A 16,412-nucleotide genomic window follows, 5' to 3' on the forward strand; every position below is an offset into this window, starting at 1 on the left:
ATCTGGACACATGATAAAGCAGAATTAACCATCTGAATTAATCATGGGAATTAAGTCTTTGATACCAGGCCGGGGCCCTCGCTTGCTCGCTCGCTCTCTCGCGTCCAGCCAGCTGCACTGGCCGCCGCCCGGCTGCTTAACACCAGAAGTGCCAAGCATATGCTATTTGGGGAGGAGGAGGGCGGATAGGGAGGCCTGGGTGGGCAAAGGAGGTGGTCCCTGCGGAGCCCTTCACAATGAAACACAATATCCTCCTCTTCAGACGCGTGCAATGACTTAAACACTCCATTGTATTAAATATGAATGAGGTTCCCCATTGTCCGGGCGCGGGCGAGCGGGGAGACAGTGTTGTCGATTAGCCACATGATTAAGCAGACGACACGGTAGGGGCCACAGAGGTAAATAAAGGCCGCCTTCTGTCATTTCCTGGTCCCCAAGGGGCCCCACGCTGATGGCTCGGCACAAAACTTAGCACGGTTAAAGCCAATTGACTGAAAAAGTGATAATGTATGACTGTGAAAACAGCTGAGTGATAGAACAGAGGGAGGGAGGGAAGGAGAGAGAAGGAGGGAGGGAGACTAACAGGGAAGGACGAAGATGGGAAGGAAGGAAGAAAAAGGAGAGGAAAGTAAAGAGAGAGATGGGATGAGAGAAGAGGGAAGGAAGGAGGAAATAGGAGAGAAGGAGGTGAAAGGGAGGAGGAGGAGGCGGTGAAAGGGGGGAGGAGGAGGAGTGGTGGTGCCTTTGATTAAACAGGCGGGATAATTCAGTGGCGCTCCATGTCAGGTGTTTATTATCACATTGTACCATTTGCATTTGAAAAAGACGCTTGGCTTCGTCTCGTCCGCGCCGACGGGGCATCTGCGCCGACACTGTTGCGGCGCCCCCCCGCCGACCCCCCCCTCCCCCTTTTAGCAGCACATAACCCCAGTCACGCCTATTCACACTGCGCCCGATATGTCAAACGGTTATTATTGGCAACGTTAGCCAGGGAAACAAATAGAGGCGGAGAGGCTCATAATGAAAGGGGATAAATAGTTTTAATCAATTCCGCTCATTAATCAATTTAGGCCAATATGTCACAGAGGCAACCTCAGCTGACATCCACGCTACAGCAGACTCAATAAGTATTCATGTAGGTGTTAGTGGACATGTTACTTTTATAACATATTTATAAAGGAATAAAGAGAGTGAAGAATAATTCGTCCTGTTTGGCGCCGCTCGTTCGCCCCTCGAGTACCATCTCTGTTTTTAATGATACCAAGCAGCTAACCTCAACCAGCTCACACACACCCCTACCACAGACCCCCCCCCCCCCCCTCCTCCCCATTCCCCCCATCATGTCACGGGACATTCAGGTAACTAATCTGCCTTTAAATATGTCTCGAAGGAAGCGCGGCTAATTAGTATCGGAATTTACTGCCTTCACTTTTATTGACTTGTCCTACTTCTCCGATAATTAACTAATGAGTAAAGTAATGAGCTATGTCGTTCAGTCGTGCTGTTCAATTAGAGTGCGGAATCAATTATTGAAAATAGTTTCTGATGCCGACGACTCGCGATCGTGTGCAGGCGTGGGGGAGACGGCGGTGGTGTGTGTGTGTGTGTGTGTGTGTGTGTGTGTGTGTCAGGCCCTTTGACCAGACTGGACTAACTTTGCTCCCCTGATAGAAAAAGTTTTGTAAGTAGTAGCCGAGGCGTTAGGGCGGCCATCTTCCTATAGGACGACTGAAGTCTAAATCCGTTCATTCACACTCTCAGAATATTGAAACCCCAGCAGTCCACCCTGGCGGCGGCGGCGTAAACAATGAGTCGTTGACGTATTTCCACGCTTAACAAAAACATTGGGTTCATTATAGAAAATTAATTAGAGTATCACACTCCCAAGTGTTTTGGCTGATAATGAACTCTCTATCTTGTCAGGCCAATTTAGTCTGACACTCTTTGATAATTATGTTTACATCAAAATCAATGCCCCCTGTGATGAAACGCTTTGGAATTCACTATGAAACAAAATGATACAAAGGGAATCCAGTCAGTGAGTACGCTTCATAATAACAACATGCAAAGCTCCAGTTTAGTTTGAGGTCTACAGAATTTATAATATATGGATGTAGTGCAAAAAGGAACAAGAGAGGACAAACTGTAATAAAGTTAATATTTTAAAGCCGAACAAATTACATACATCTCTCGCAATTGGCTTTTGTTGCTCCAGCGTTTGGCATTTGAACACTGTGAGCGTTTTTAAGAGCCTGGGAAAGGAAACCGGCATCAGTTGAGTAATATTATGAGAGGGTTTAAAGCACTTACGGGTCGTGCCAGTACTGGTTGGTGTAAATGCAGTGTCGGAAACATGAATAAAGACAGTTGGACGAGCTCCCAGTTTCTCCGCGCCGGCTGAGTCATTGTTTTTTTCCCCGACTCCTGCTGTTTTGCAATTCTACTCAATTTCGAAAAATGTCCACAAGAAGGTACATGCATCGCGTGGCACATAGAAGTGTGTGTACGTGCGTGTGTGTGTGTGCGTGTGCGTGCGTGCGTGCGTGCGTTTGTGTGTGTGTTTGTGCGCATGTGTGTGTGTGTTTGGTGTAGCCTAGCCTCAAACTCACGGTCGTCTAACCCTTCAAACCCGTGAGCTCCCGCTGACCGTAAAAACCTCAGGTGGTAATTGAAACATTAAACACACCTGTATTCTTTTGCTTAATTAATAATTAATTTAATGAGGAGGAGAGGTAGTAAAAGACAAAACTAATTAATCGGGCTTCGGCGGTGTTGAGCCTGATCAAAATTAAGGGCGCGGGATGAGCAGAGAGAGAGGGGGGGGAGAGAGAGGGAGAGAGATAGAGAGAGAGAGATTTGGTGGTATCAATATTCTATTAATATTCACAATGCCAGAGGTCCCGGCTGGTACGGCAGTCAGTGCTGAGTGGATGTGACAGGCTCCCACAAAGACGCTAAAGCCAAGGACATTAAATTCTCCCTGACAGCAACCTTGGAGGCTGTCCCAGCCATGCGTGGCTCTGACTGCGGTAAATCAGAGAAATAAACTCAAAAGAACATAATGGAGTCGGCTCCCATCATTATTATGACAAGCTGGTTTATTTACTGTACATTTGGCTCTCCTTCTGTTTCCCTCGCTCGCTCTGTGTGTGTGTGTGTGCGCGCCTGTGTGTGTTTGCTTTGCTCCGCTCTAACAAGACAACCAGGAGTGACTGTCAACTGTCAGAGACACTGAGTGAGCCAGAGCTGCTGTTGGACTGCACAAGGAAGTAAACTCAGAAGATTAGAATGAAATCCACTTTAATTCTATGGCAAAACCACACTCATAAGCAGAAAATACACATAACTGTGTTAAAATGCATTAAGTGAGCACTCAGTGTTTAATCATAGATTAAGGAAACGTGCAGGGAAGTCAAACGGACTTTGTTCATCAATCAGGGGAGAGAGTTGAGCCAAATGTGAAAATCCCATTTCTGATTATGACTCTTCTAAATCTGTCATGACTGCAGAAAGAAGTAGGTGTGTGTGCTGTGATTTGTAGATCTGGGATTAATCTTCAGCTTCCTTCTTCATTAGTTGTAAGTTGAGGTGTCATATTTGAGCCCAGGATAGATGTTTAACGTGTGACATCATCGATCATGTGATGTTTGTTATGCAGCACAGTGGGGAGGATCAGAGTAGGATGATCCACCGAGTTACAACCTGTACCTCCATCCAAACCACAGGAAAGGTTCAGAGCTGATGAGTAAGAAGGCTTGTGTGATGAGTGTGTGATGGCACCGACACACACACACACACACACACATAATGCTCTGCTAATAGCTTCTGCAGATCAGATATGAGTGTAGATGTGTGTGAAGTGACTGAAAAGAAGAAACCAAGAGAGAAACCAAACCACTGCATAATTGTTGGCATGTCTGTAGTGTAGTAAGATACTAATATGTCCACTGTTGCCGTAGAAACAGTTTTCCTATGACCTTTGACCTTTCCTGGTTCACATCAGTGTGTAGCTTGTGCGATGCTGCGGCATAAACACAACCATCCCAGCAGCCGGCTCTGCTCTGAATGCTACAATCCATCCGCTTAACCTCTCCAGTCACGTGGATCCGACGCGACACATTTCTGTTTCATCCCGTACGCAGCGTATGACATGCAGGAACCTCGGCTATGACTTCCCGACGTCGACGGCGTCTGAATAGCGTTCCCGACACGCACACCGACCAGGAGAGACAGAGGTGTCACAGAGTGTTTGGCTGATTTCTTTAGCTCGTTGTCGTCATGCGTTAATATCAGCCAACACTGTTAGCGTCCTGTTTTTGAAGCCCTGCTGTTGTGGGATTGTTGACGCCGCCTCTTTGCTCCCCTGATCGTGTTGTTACAGCGTTATCTTCCTGCTGCAGCATGACGGATCCTTCTGTAGTCATAGAGAGAGAGAGGGGCCTTCATGACGTACATGATGAAGAGTCTCTTTAGTCTATATAGAGACTATAGATGACAGTGACCTCCTGGCCCTAACCGCTCACTGGTGGTCAGTATGTGTGTGCATGCATGTGTGTGTGTGTGAGCAGTGATGTCTTTTACGGTGACAGATTCACACCTTCACAAGACGACACCAATGTCCACACACTTAAGCCATTGCCCCCGTGTTCCCCCTCTTTGCCTCTCCCAGCTTCTTCACTTCAACCTGCCCGGCATTGAGCAGGTGCAAGCTCTCAGGAGGTGTGAGTGTGTGTGTGTGTGTGTGCGTGTGTACAGAGTAGTCACACACACTCCATCAGGTGCTGTGTGAGACATGGAGAGAGAGGAGAGGTCTGGAAGTCTATCTTTGTGTTCAATATACTGTATAGACACACATTTATTGTCTCCATCCATTGTCCCTTGAACTTGAACTGTTACCGTTGCATGCATCTTCCCTTTACCCCCCCTCCGTCCCCCCCGGCCCTCCAAAATAATTAAAGTTCAGACACAAACAGGCACCAACAAGGAAGTCAGCAAAAACCAAAATCCTTAGGGGTCAGCATACGTCCAGACGAGACAGGTGTCCCAGCACAGCAGACTGGGTCTTTTCTGCAGCTTTGGCACACAGTGTGTGTGTACGTGTGTGTGATATACGTGATGCTCGCCCGTGTCACCTAGGATACCAGACAAGTGAAGACGGGGCAGAGTAGCAGGACAGCTGCATGGGCAGATTTGGGTGTTGGCCCTCGGGGGGCGTCCGTAAGTCTGAAGTGAGCGGAGACGTGACAGGAACGGGACGGGACGACTGTTTACACTCAGGTCTGGGTTAATGGGGTCAGAGGGCTGAGTTCTCATTTTAAGATGAATCTGTGTGTGTGTAGCTTCTGCCTGGATAATTTAGGCTGAAGGGACGAGGTGAACTTTCTGCAAGATTGCTCGCTTTAACACTCGGACAATGAAGGGACAAACCAATGTGAGCGATGTGGGGGACAAAATCCTTGTTACCAAAAAGTGAGTTTGCAGTGTTGTGTAGCTCTTTTGGTTGCTGTGTGATGCTCTCGGGTTGTTTGGTCTCCTTGGCAGCAAAGTCTACATGCAAATTGCGGACCACTTGAATTGGCGTCCTCAGACTGCCAAAGCGTCGCACTGGCCTCAACTCAACTTTGGAAGCGTAGGATCCAGGATTGTGGATTTTTCTTCCCCCCGTTTCTTCTTCTGCCCTTGTATTTATGAAAACTGTAGTCCAACACTGTGAATATATAGTTGGTGGACGTTTTGATGGCATATTTCCATAGCAACATGACTCCATAGTGCGAGTACTCCAAGCACGTTCAGGAATTGTGAAAATAACTTGGAGAAAATGAAGATCAATTGGACGCTGAAGTTTAAAATGCGTTAAAAATGAATCAAATCTGAGTCCTGGTGTGGTAATAACATAACATAACAACAACAACAACAAGCGCGGCTGCAGCCTAGTGAAGTCATGAGAGTGGCTCCCTGTTTGCTGTTTGTGTTCTGCCTTCCACCACAGCCACTGATCCATCCAAAGTTAATCACTCCAAACAGCATTACAATTAGTGCAGTTTGGAGTCAAACATCCATCTCTTGGTCTATCTATCACAGAATTTTTTTTCTACGTGGTAATATTCCCCAATTAAAGCATTATTGTAGCCTACTTCATCAAGGGCTAAAGTAATCAAGATTAATCTCAGTGAGCTGACACGCGCTGTTTGCTAAGGAACACACAGAACAATTGCTCTGGGCGAGCATCATTAGGAAATGCAATAAAATTAGGCAAACTGATTATATTTCAGAACTGGGGAGCAAAATAAAAACACAATTTGGGGAGGGCTCCAATTATGGCGGCTGTGCTCGCTTGTTTGAACATCAGCCATTAAGCCGCTTTACTGTTGGAACGCTCGGGCATAAGTTTGATGCGTGACTGGATACATATAGAGGCATTTTCTGGAGTTTGTGTGTGTGTGTGTGTACCTTTGCACTCCTTTGTGGGCGCATGTATTTATTCACGTTGGCGTATGTGTGTGAGAGTTTGTAGTGGGAGCCTGTAGACACACACACACACACACACACACACACACACACACACACACACACACATATGAGCTCCCAGCCAGCTATTGACTCTAACTTGGTCTCAGCCACCGGCTGCTGCAGCCATTTTAGGCTGCGTTGTCAGTTGGTATCTAATAGGGGTTAAGTGTTTTGAATTCTGTCTTTTGAGGAAAAAAAAAGCCACCGGAAGGCAAGTTTTCATTTAATTATAGCTCAGACGGGAGATGGAATATATGTGTTGGATAGTGTGTGTTTGGTGTGTGTCTTCCACGTGTGTTTGTGTGTGTGACATTGCCATGCGTCTACCATAGGTACGTGTGCTTTGTTTATGTGCGTGTGCCTTCCTTCAGTATCTAGCAGCCGAGGTAAACCCGGGCAATCTATTTATGTCATTCATGGCCACTCAGTAGTGAACAATACTCTGAAACACACACTGTGATTTGCCGGTTAGCAGTGAAACCGTTTTAAATGCTTATTAATCTTGCCTGAGGCCAAACTCTTCCTCCTCCTTCCCCAAAATGGGAAAATGAATGAAAATACATGGAAATATGAGAAATACCTTATCTTATCTCCGTGTGGAGGTAATATTATGTGATCCTCGCCCAAATAGCTCTGAACATTCCATGAATATATTTTGAATATTCCCTTCGCCTCTGTTTGAATTGATGTACGGCGGGGTGTGTGTGTACATTGGTGTCCTCTGTCCCGTGTCACACATCTCACATCCTCCCAATCAACTCTGACAAGAAGGGCCGACTTCCATTCATTTAGACGGGGATAAAGGAAGTCAAATGAAATGGCCTCATTGTTTGTCTTCTACAGGCGCGTGTGTCGTCGTCGTCTCTCACGCATAGAGGTGAATGTTCCAGGTTGACTGACAGAAGCGATAGCAGGCAGAACAGAGTGTGTGTGTGTGTGCAGTCACACCCCCCCCTCCACCTCCCCTGCTGTGTGGTCCCCATCATAGTGTGTGTGTGAGAGTTGGGGCCAAAGAAAGAAAGTGAGGAAGAATTTCCAACCGCTGATATTTTTCTTATAAGATATTCCTTTTTTTGCGGCTTGATTTTCCTTCAATATCTCTTTTCTGGCTCTTTATTTTCAACGTGACCACCATTTTCTACAAGTTAACATACAGATATCTCAGTAAAGCTGCTGCTAATTCAGTTATTTCTCTCCTCAAAAGTGAAAGGAGTAACATCTTCATCCTTTGTGATCTCAGACTTACATTCTATCAGTAAGTGGCCTCAGTTATTAGCTCACTATGTACTGTTGTTATTAAAATGTGATTGACATTTCACACTGATCTGCTCTCACAGGTCAGACTTTGACCCGGCGAATAAATTATAATTTGTTAAACAGTGTAATGCAGAAGTTAGCGGAGGTCTGTGTTCTATCAGTCAGGCCACAGATGGGTGAGAACTCAGCAAATCAATACAATAAGACACACACATGCCACAGTGTGATATTCATTGTTCTGAAAACATAATCAATATGCTCATAAAACATCAGGATGGCCTTTTGCTGCCCTCTGACCCCGTTGCTTCTGATTAACCTTGTTCACATTGCGCCACTGACCTGTGCCTATAGACCTTATGAATTATAAATGCACTTCATTATCATAGTCCAGTCGTTAAGGGATATCATACCGGGAATGTAATCCTTCTTCTCTTCTCCTAACTGAAATGATTTTCTCCCTCATTGTTTGCCGGGGTTATCTCCTCTCTCTCTCCTTCTCTCTCTCTCTCTTCCCCTCTCTCTCTCTCGCTCTCATTCCTCGCTCGTTTTGCATATTTTGCCAGACCTCCGTGAATAGGGCGATAGAAAACGTGGAGCGAGAAGGAGAGAAATAGTTAACAAACTCTGGAAATGATTGATGGGCTAATTTCCAGCCCCTGAATAAAGCAGTTTCCTAAGTCTGTTGATTCTCCATTTATTAGGTAATAGAAACATTTATCAAAAAAGTCACATTTTTTGCTTAAGCAATAATTGCATTTTTAAGCCCTCATTAGTCCTCCCATGCATACATAATCCAATTGAATAAATACAGTGTGTGAGTGAGGAATTAATACCCTTCCTATGGTAAACTTTCAGTTTACCACCGAAAACTGTTTGACTGCAGTTCTACAAGTTACATTTCTACACTTTGACTGCCGTTATGAAATGTGATGTAGTGTGTGTCTGTGTGTGTGTGTGTGTGTGTGTGGATACTCGGTCACTCGATACTAACTGGCTTTGCTGAGGTCTTAGGAGAGGGAAGCCTATAGCTGGGACGTGGCGTGAAAGGGGGACATGTGTTTAGCTGTTGTTGCCCCTCGTGTTTTGTGTAATATAGTTGGTTGTGTGTGTGTCGGAGTGTGTGTTGGACATGTTCAGAGTTGTAAGCAAGTAAAACAGAATCATACATCCTGAACTGCCCTGAATCCTTTGTTTCCACTTCCCTCCTGTAACACGGTGACATAAACATGGTACAGACTCAGGAAGAACAAAGAGTCTGTACCTGTAAGCACCCGTTTTCACTCAGTGTGTTCCTGAAGTGGTCTCAATGTTTCTGTTTGATCTAAAGGAGCATACTTTCTGACATCACGTGTGCATGGTTCCTAAGTGCATAAATAATAACTCATTCCTTTTCTAAACGTATCTTCTGTGTGTTTTGTTTCGCCGTCTTAATGCTTCTCATTATCCGCCTGGTTAAAATAGCTGCAGTGCGCTTTGGTTTCGCCTGGCCGCAGACACACAGGCATTTCTATTTTATCCCCCGCGAGCCGGGCTGTAGCTTTAGCCTTTCGCGTATGTAGCCACATCAAAACAGCAGTCATGTCTTGTTACCTGGCAACGGTCCCACTAGCCGGCTATGGCTCCTGTTCTAGCAGAGCGAGCCAGTTTTAATCACCTAGCAAATTTCCAGTGCTGAAAACAGACAGGGCCTCAGCTTAATCTTGTTAGCACGATGAGGCTGTTTTCAGATATCATTGCTAATCAAATCATCCCAAAGGCTTTGAGCCCAGTTTTTTTTTTGGTAGGAGAGGCGGCAGTAGTGGTGGTGGATGCGGATGTGTGTGTGTGTGTGGAAGGAGGGGGAGGAGAGGAAGCGGGTGTCCACGTATGTTTGTGTGCATTGGATGGTTTGGTACTTTGTGCTTTTACATAGCATCAAAACTCGCAGCGTTACGTTACACACCAGTATGCACACACACTTGTACGCACCCGCACACTCTCTTATACACTTGTACATGCATACTCATCACCATAACCAACACCCCCCTACCCTCCTTTCCCCTTCAAACTCCGTCTTTGGTCTTGAGCTCTCACTTCAATTTGAAAGGCTCCTCCACTTCTCCCAGTAGATAAACCTGCATTTTTTTCCTAATAGCCAGGAGCCAGGCAGCAGCAGCACCCAGAGAGACTCCCCCAACCCAGGGCCCAGGAGAGCCAGCACAACAGAGAGAAAAGCAGAACAAAGCCAACCTGCAAAGTCTTAAAAAGTTAAAAAGCATACTTTGATAGCCTACCTACTGTATCGCGGCGGCGGCGCTCGCCCGACCCCAGGGAGACTGACAGCACCGCAGAGAAAGAGGGAATGCAGAGCGGAAGAAGAAGAAGTGGGCCACAGCACACCCCAAACTCTTCTATTCCTCTCTTACCTACATACACACAGACACACACACACACACACACACACAGACACACATATGCAGAAGTTGCTGATGGTTTTTGTGTTTGGAATAATCCCACACATCAGCCGAGTCCAGCTGCTCTCTGCATTAGCATACAGGATCTTTGAGGGGCACAGTGAGTGAGAGGCACAGCGCTGAGCTCCCAACAAAACACAACACAACAGACTGACAGTGAACCCAGAGATTAGAACTGGAATTTCTCTTTACAAATCTACTAGATTCCATTGATAATCTGTGTAATGATTTATCAGCGTTTGGTTCAAATCCCTTTACTAACTTGTGAGTCTATAGTCTATAGCTCTACATCCGAGATTGACAGGGTTTACTAGAGATCCTATTAGTTCTCCAGAAGCTGGTATGTATGTGTGTGTGTGTGTCAGCGACCGTCGGAGCTCAAATGCATGCCGATGCTGTTTTCCGTCTAGTTATCTTTTTTTAAATAAATAGAAATAGAAAGCGAGTAACAGATCTGGGTTTTTGGGAAATATTGTTGGATGAAGTTCATCATGAATCACCCAGTTGAAGACTTTGATGACTGAACATCAAATATGCCACTTTATAGCCCATTAGGCTGTAATGAATGCCCTCTGTAAACCTGTTGTTGGCTCTAAAATCATTGACCTTAAGTGTCAGAAGAGCCTGTTTGATGAGTGTCAGTGGTGACAATAAGCTTGGAGCGCTCCTCCTTTACAGTAGCACACACACACACACACACACTCACTCTTCTCCTCCTCCTCCTCCTCCCTGTTATTAAATTTCCCTGTTAATTTTCTCCAAGGGTTCGGTGTAATTAATGGACCAGTTTAGGACGGACAGCACGGCCCGAGACACCGCTGTCCCTCCGTCCCTCCGTCCCTGCGGTCAGTTAGTACAGGGCTCCCCCCAAAGGCCTGCTGGGGTCCCCCTCAGCCTGGGCACCAGACCCCGTCAGTCACATGTCCGCCCCTGGGACCGAGGCCTGTCTGTCAGGGACGAAGACTGATGGAAAGACGGAGGCGGGGAGGAGGAGACGGCGTGGCTGACTGTGACAGTATTCCCCCCCGAGTGGCTGTGATTGTGCTCATTACTGCCCATTTACATTTCATCAGCAGGCTAGCTAGCCCTGCACTGTTAGCACCACTGACTCATTAGCACCAAGGGGGAGGGGGGAGGGAGAAAGAGAGAAAGAGTGAGGTGTGCAAAGGCCCCGGGCATCCAGGATCCAAAATCGGCAGGGGGGGGAGAGGGAGAGAGAAGAAAAAGAGAGGAGAGAGAAAAGAGAAGAGAGAGAGAGAGACTGACAGAGCGTGTGTGTCTGATCAGATTAAACAGAGGGAGGAAAGAAGGAGGGATTTGTATCGATATGTTATAATGTCCGTCGGCATCTCTGGATGAGCGAGAGCATCAGAGTCTGTGTCGCTGTGATGCGTTAACTCTTCGCAGTGAGCGTGGAATCTTCCCGTCCCAAAGTTGCAGTCTGGGGTCATATTCGAAGGTTCAAAACCAGATCTCTCCCTCCCTCTCTCTCTCTCTCTCTCCCTCTCCCTCTCTCTCTCTCTCTCCCCCCTCTGACAGAAAGATTTACAAAAACAGGCTTTCAAAAACTATTTGCCAGAGACATTCAGGAGCGCTCATGAATCAAGCCGGACTTTCTGACTGACTCGTTTCCATTCTGTTATAGATCGAGCGTTTGTTGATACGACGACGTAGAGGTGAATAAGATCACATTTCCCGTACAGCCCGTTGCCACCTGTGACAAATGACTGAATGAATAAGTTTGACCTTATGTATATCTGACATTTATCAATACAAATGTGTGAAAGAAAGCCGCTGAGCTTTCCCACAAAAGCTCAGGATCTGATGTGAAGTGATGTCACAACCCATCACCGGGCCCTTTAGAAGCTTCCGGAGGTTAACGCAAACACTTTATACGTTTAGTTTAACTTGGGGGCATCAGCTTTGGGCCACACACGCCCCATAATACAGAACGTTGCAGGTAAATTCAGTAGTGAGTCCAATTCAACGCTATGAATCAAAGAAACCATAAATCAACCGCAAATATGCATTCATGCAGACAGGCTATGATCAGCTAAGAGCTCCTGGTTTGTGCCGTAAAGCTAAAGAAACCAGACCTGGAGGCACACAATGTAACAAACTGTTTACATCAGCAGTCAGAGTCAAAGTAGAGCACCTTTAATTCCAACTAATAAGGGAGTTTAGGTTCTGATATCGATCAGTGAATGTGCGTTATTGGAAAAGACTCCGGTTTACACGAACTGTGATGAAGCAGAGTGAAGCTCCTCAGTGTCCACACCCAGAGCGCGTAGGTGGGTGGTGAAGGTGATCAGAGTGGGTGGGGGTGGGGGGGTGGAAAGGAGGGAGAGAGAGAGAGAGAGAGAGGATGATGATGTATGAAGTGATATGAGATTAAATACAGTATGCCTGCCCTCTTCTGGTCACCATCGCCATCATCGACTGACAGTTCCAGCTGTGGGGGAGGAGAGAGGGGGGAGGGAGGGATAGACTGACTGGGGTGAAAGGTAGAGATGAATGGCGAGGAAGAGAAGAGGAGGTAGAGGAGGAGGAAGAGCAAACTAATGAGGGAATACATTTGAGCGATTCTCATTACAGTTTATTATTGTCATTATCTCTCTATAATCCGGATCAATTAAAATTGTTTGTTTGTGCGTGTTGGCGTGTTGTGCTGTTCCCTCCTCGCTCCCCTCACGAGGAAACACATCGTCTCACATTGTGTCGCTCATTTACCGTTAATATTAATCCAATATCATGTGAAATGACATTTTCAAGCGGCTAAAAAACTCCACAATATTCCAAATGTAATTAAACGGTGCTGCCACATCCTGCTATTTTCATGATTACTAAACCAAACGGCTTGATAACGTGGAGAGAAAGGGAAAAAAAGGAAATAAAATTGAAATGGTTTGCCACTGTTTCCTTGACTGACAGCATTGTTTCTAATCTCATTAGCGTCCGGAAATTGACTGCAAATGATGAGCGCGCATTCCCTAATATTACTAATTTACTTTAGCGCGCTGGGTGTTTCTTCAGCACCCTCTGTGTGTGTGTGTGTGTGTGTGTATGTGTGTGTGTGTGAGCAGTAATTGCCACAGCTCTGACAAAAAAAGGACAGTCGGTGAATGACATAAACTGGTTGTGTGGCGTGTGTGTGTTTATCCATGCAAGGTCGAGTGTGTGTGTGGCTTTGTGTGTGTGTGGGTGTGTGGCTTCGTGTGTATGTGCAAGTGTTTATGAGCTGTAAATGTGCATACAAATGCTCTTGTTTATGTGTGTGTGTGTGTGTGCGTGTGCGTGTGCGCGCCCTCCTGGGGACTACCTCTGCCTCTAGGTGCTGCATGGGGCAGGTGTGTAGCCAACAGGCAGGCGTGATGGCTAGTTATCCATCTCTGAGGTGTGTGTGTGTGTGTGTGTGTGTGTGTGTGAGCCTTAGAAGAGCTAGTTAGCGTTTGTGGGATTAAGCTCTTTATGTCAATAGCAGATGACTCTTTATTCTTCTCTGGCTGCTTCAGGTTTTGCTGTGGAAATTTCAAAAATTGGTCCCACAGAGGTTCATGCATCTGTGTTGTTATTGTTGTTTCAAAGCCCTGGGCAGGAATTTGAGGCAGAACACTGAAAATGATTAATTTTGTCCACAATTAGAATTCTTTCAACTCCAAGCAGCTCTCACTCCTGACCCACTACATTGTTCGCGATTTAATTTTCCATTCCTGTGAGGAGCAGAGAGAAGTTTCAGACGGGCCACATCATCGTCACGTTCCAGCTTTATTCAGCAAATAACCTCTATGATGTCATGGTTGTCTCTGTTTAATGGTGCAGAAGAAGAAATAACATTAAATAAATACTTCACTAGTTTTCCCGTACTGATCGGTCCGCTGCAAGACCGATAAACTTAATTAAATGTGTAAAATTCTTCAGTCAAGTCCCATCCTAATAGACTCGCGTGCATTTGTAAATACTCATCCTAGCACCGGAACAAAACTAAAACTAAACTGCAGCATTTAGATTTCCTTCGTGACTCTATAAAGATTTTCCTATGATTATTCCACTTTTGCTCACTTTGTTTATGGGTTTTTATTTGTCTCTCCTTTGCCAGAGAGAGAGAGATGTCAGTCTCAGTGTGACATGTGGGTAAATAAAGAATAAATACAGAGCAGAAAGTGAAAATATTGATTTGTTCCAGGGTTTTTATTTCTGAGTAGAGTGAGATTTTTTAGATGTGATGGTTGATGTGAGCTGCTTTGCCAGGGAGTGAGTGTGTGTGTGTGTGTGTGTGTGTGTGTGTGTGTGTGTGTGTGTGTGTGTGTGTGTGTGTGTGTGTGTGTGTGTGTGTGTGTGTGTGTGTGTGTAGCCATTTGTTGGTCCATGGGTTACTGTGTGTTTGATACTGTGCCAGTGTGTGTGTGTGTGTGAATGGCTGCATGCACCTGCTTTGTGTTCATCTGCCTATGTGTGTGTGTGCATATGTGAACTGTAAAGACTTGACTGTGTGTGTGTGTGTGTGTGTGTGTGTGTGTGTGTGTGTGTGTGTGTGTGTGTGTGTTCCCCTGGGCTTTGGGGGTAAGCCTTCGTGGCCTTGTGCTCCTCATCAGACTGTGTGTCTGGGGGCATGGCTGTAGGGTGGGCCTCCACCACGGGGACCCTGGGACTGATGGGGGACAATCACCTTCCTTATAGCTGCAAGGAAGGAGGCAGAGACAGACAGGCAAGCAGGCAGACAGACGGACGGATGCAAAGAGATAAAAAAGGGAGCGTTGATTTTATTTTCTCTTCTGTTTTTGTTCTTTTCCCCCCTTTTTTTTCCTCCTCAAATCCCTCCCTCCTTCTTTCTTTCACAAGATCTCACCTTTCAAACCTGCATGGTGTGTGAGTGTGTGTGTGTATATGATGATACTGTATGTGTACATTAACCAGCTCTTCTGTCAACACTTCCTCATCTGCCAGGTCACATGATCTGGAGCTGTCACACATCAAGGCCAACTCTTCTCTCTTAACAGGTAAATCACCATGACGCCCACGTCCTCGAGTTATGATGTCATTCATACAATTTAGGGTGACATACATTCCTGGTAGTCAATTCCATTTCTGTACAGTAACTTTTAGAAAAATGACATGTTCATTATCATCATTTCTTCTCTTTCTCTTTTGTGTCGGCTTCTTCAGCCTTGACGGAGGTATGAGCTCTCGCGAGTGAATTCCGCCACCATTTTGTTACATTTTTATCTGTAATTTCTTGCAGCTATAGCTCAATTAAACGACTCCTGGGGATTGTTTACTGCTACTTTAGATGTCTCAGGAACTAAATGACTTCCAGGTCCAACGCTGTACAAACGATCACAGTTTAACTTTGCATTAATCATTCCAAAAGGCCCTAAATGCCACATCGCCACAAACAATCTGACCTCCTCTTCACCAATAGTTTCTTCCCCCCGTTGTTTATAACACAAATAATCTACAGGCAGTTGCTCTTAGTCTCTGGCATGAGAAATGACTGTTGTTGCTAATGATGTTCTATGCAAACAACGTAATAAGGCAGGTTAATCAGGCCAGCATGATTTTCTATTAGCTTTGTTTACACAGTCTGCAGAGACTTCGGGGGCGAGTTTCATCTTAATAACAAAGGATCAGACTCAATGCTCTGACATTTGTTGTTGAAATCCACAATGGGAGCCAGTGACAAACCACGCTAATCCACAGGGGATGTTCTTACTCTGCTGAGGGGAGCCGTGCCAGCCACAGAGCCCCGGGTTGGAGGAAGAAGTTGATCTCAGGGAACGTCGCCTTGCCAGAAGAGTGTTTTGTAACACGAGAGGTAATAATGCAAAAACAGCTGCAGTTGAAACTGAATCTGTGAAGCGATTGCACTGCATTATAGGAGTTGTCATGTGTTGAAAGATGGCTTTACTCTATCATCTGACTATGGAGCTTTTCAATATTCATTCCCATGCCATGACCTCATTTAATGATGTCGTCTCAGTGTCGGCGGAGCCTTTGTCTCGCGTTGGACGCCGCATTTGTTGTTGCTCTTTTGCCTTTTTGAAAGTGTCTCAGAAGTAACACAATTACAAAGTGCTCCTCTCTGACACATGACAGATTCGCCAACACACTCAGTCAATTCTTCTGAACGCCGCACCCTGCTGCACACCACAATGGCCTCCAAATCTCTACCGGTGACTTCACCTAGATCGGATT

This window comes from Genypterus blacodes, unplaced genomic scaffold, assembly GCF_046128005.1.
Source record: "Genypterus blacodes isolate CSIRO-AG114 ecotype Tasmania unplaced genomic scaffold, CSIRO-AGI_Gbla_v1 ptg000110l_1, whole genome shotgun sequence".
Classification (NCBI taxonomy): Eukaryota; Metazoa; Chordata; class Actinopteri; order Ophidiiformes; family Ophidiidae; genus Genypterus; species Genypterus blacodes.